The following is a 3471-nucleotide window of genomic DNA, read 5'->3' as shown; positions in this document are numbered from 1 at the left end:
TCTCACGCTTGAGGTATTCGGCTAATCACAACGCACTGGATAGCTGGCTAATCAAGCACACCTCGCTTTTTCAGATCGATGAGCTTTGTAAAAATCGACGCGTTTCAGAAAGGCGGGGCATAGAGGAGAAACAATAATGTACATTATGTGGAAAATAATGTGTTTTTTTAACTTTAAACCGCATAAACACATTTCATTACACCAAATACACAAAATAATGTTCTTTTTAGCAGCATCATATGACCCCTTTAAAGAGCATTTGACTGGACAAAACTTTGCTACATTATACATGCTAAGGGGTGAAGGTTTGGCTAGCCCCTACTGGGAGATGCTGTAATTTGTGGAAAAAAAGGTAACTGTGACCTTTTAATTTCACAATTCAGACTTCTTTTCTTGCAATTCGGACTCGCAAATTGAGAGAAACAAACTTGTAATTCTAAGAAGAAGAGTCCAAATTGTGAGATGTAAACTAGCACTTTTGAGAAGAAAATAATTAAATGTGAGATGTAAAGTCACAATTCCGAGAGTCAGAATTGTGAGATAAAAAGTTACAACTACTTTTTTGTTGTTATTTATTTCATAGCAGAAAAGAAAAACAGAATTGATAGATGTAAACTCAGAATTGCAAGAAAAGAAAAAAGTAGAATTTTGAGTTTATTTCTTGTAATTCTGACTTTTCTCTCAGAATTGTGAGAAAAAAGTCAGAAATGTGCAATAAAAAGTTGCAATTATCTTTATTTTTTTTAATCCATGGCAGAAACAGGCTACACCATCTGCGTAAAAAAAAAAAAAGCGTTTTTGGCAAGCAATAAAACATTTCATTATATTATAGGAATCAGTCTTACTAGCGTTCAAATTATTTGAACAACACTTAAAAACATAAAATGAACTTATTTTGCATATACAGCATTATATATAAAAATATTTTTATTTTAAAAATATAATAATATATTTTATATATACAAAATGTGTTTGAGATATAGATTTTCTGTACTAATCTTATCAGAGGCGTTTGACCAGCTAACAATCTGCACTGTGCCTGCATGTAGTTCCCCATCACTAACTGCATCTACAAAACATGCTGCAAGCCTTCGCACACAAATAATATGAAAATAATGTTTTGGCCAGCAGCCAGATTCATGCAAATGACAGCCCTCCATCAATTTGTCAGAATCCTGTTGAATATTATTTGCATGCACTAAAAAAAGAGAGGAAGGACTGTATTAGCAGCACTAATTGAATAGCATCTATATACAGTACCCTAAAAACACATAATTATGTAATTTTCCTGGAAATGTACTTAACTTTTTTTGGAAATGTACGTTCATTTCTACGTATGAGTTTTCTTCACATATTTCCTTTTTTCATCTCTGGCTTTTCACTGAAAAACAAATAATAAATTAGCTAAATTAGCATTGGAAATTACCTCCACCACCCTTCTGAGGTATAGGAATTTACAACCCATTCTGTTGGAATTTATTATGGGACAAAAATAAATTTTCACATATGGCTCATAATTTGATTTGATTTATGTTAATGGATGTGAAATGAATCAGCAGGGTGTCATGTTAGATAAAATTAGATATCTAACAAAATAACAAAAGAAGAATGATCATTACTGTTTAGAAGGGGAGGGTTGTAACTACTTTCCAAAGTATTACTGGGCTCACAAATATTGCACAAAATAGGCCAGTGCATATTTGCCACAATTGTCAGCGTGACTAACTCGTGTGATTTTGTTTGTTTGTTTTTTATGAAAAAAAGCTTAAAATAAAATTACCAGATAAGGTAGTAACAACAGTATTCTTTACTTTACACTTATTTACAGAGTATTTCTTAACTACTTTAATTTGGTTTAGATAAAGTGGAAATATGATATCAATGTTTAAAACATAAAGCATTTCCATCTTTCTATACCTGTTCATTCTCTCTAACACTCTTAAGTTTTTCCTCCTGGGCAGCTATTGGGGAAGAATGTCCAAGTCGTATCCCAAAACCACTCTGAGGTGCTGCAGGGTTCAGTGCTTGACCCGCTTCTTTTCTCAATTACACTTCTGCACAGCTTCTTAACCTGGGGGGTCTGATGACATGATAACCAAATGACATTGAAGTAACAGATTAAATATTAAAATGACTCATTAAAAAATAAAAAAATAAAAAAATAGATAATTTCCCCCCTTTTCTCTTTTTAACTTATCTTTTTATTTCATGGTACATGTTCAAGCGTATAATAAAGGTAATGTGGGACGCTATGGTTTTGTATACTTTCCTTTTCCCTCTATAGTGTACTAGCAATCTTTAGCTATTCAAAATGGAACTGTGTGAAGGGCTAAGCCATTTGTCATTTTTTATTACAATGCTAGTGACAAATTACCAGAAAGTGTCCCACTTTACCTATTCATACTATACATACTGTACACACACCTCACTAGAAGTTTCCTCCACACTAAAAATATCAGGTCAGACCTACGAAGCTTGAAAGCAGAGAGAAACACAGATTGACAGATGAGACAGGCTTCAACTTTGCAGAACACACCTCATAAAATAATGTGATTTGGCAATTCCCTTCTCAGGCTATAGGCCTTCATCAACCTTCATACTGTGTGTAAACAAATCCAGGTTGCTTGAAGCACCGGTTATAGAAATATGCATGTATGATTAGTCTAAACAAGTGTTGGCTACATGAGCTGGCCGTGACTGAACTAGTTTGGCCAAATGGGAAAAATGAGCTAGTTATTGATTTGTGGACTTTTGGATTCCTGATTTTCCGCAACTCATTTGGGGAACCAGTCCAGAAACCAAACTCCTCTTTGATAAATTGTTCCAAGTTAAAAAAGAAAAAAGAAAAAAAAAAAAGATGTATGTAGCCCTTAGCTTTAATTCAATGCAGAACAGAGACAAATAGAGAATCTAGTTCACAGGTTAAGCTTTAGAGAAACCATAAGAGAGAGAGACCTAATGGAATGTTGCACTCATAGTTTCTTGTTCAGCATTGGTCAGACCAGTTCATTCAACAGGCTTGTAAAAAGGTTCAGTGTGAATTCAGTACAGCAAACATGGGACAGTGTTAAAGAGAAAGATTTACAGCTCAGCCCAGAGGGGAAGGGAGCTGGTTTCAGGTATTACTTGCATTTGCATTTAAAATATGAAAGAACAAAGAAAAAGAATTCCTCACATACCTACATGTGAGCGAGCGAGAAAAGACATTTGTCTAGCCACAGGAAGACTGTGTGGAGCTCAACCACAGGATTTCAGAACAAAATGAAATGAGGACGTGTTAGAAACAGTTGATGTGACTCCTGTACCCCGAGTAGCTCATTATTATCCATTTCTCCAGAACTGATCTCTGTAGAAGACATGAGGATAATGAATAGTTCACCCAAAATCTCATCGCCTTTATGTTGTTCTTTTTTCTGTGGATCACAAAAGGTATAACTTATACCTTAAATTTCCGTCTGCTGGTCATATAAA

Source organism: Sinocyclocheilus rhinocerous, unplaced genomic scaffold (assembly GCF_001515625.1).
Source record: "Sinocyclocheilus rhinocerous isolate Xijiao unplaced genomic scaffold, SAMN03320098_v1.1 scaffold1069, whole genome shotgun sequence".
Classification (NCBI taxonomy): domain Eukaryota; kingdom Metazoa; phylum Chordata; class Actinopteri; order Cypriniformes; family Cyprinidae; genus Sinocyclocheilus; species Sinocyclocheilus rhinocerous.
The sequence above is the reverse complement of the archived record's forward strand: the minus strand, read 5'-3'. Positions refer to the sequence as shown.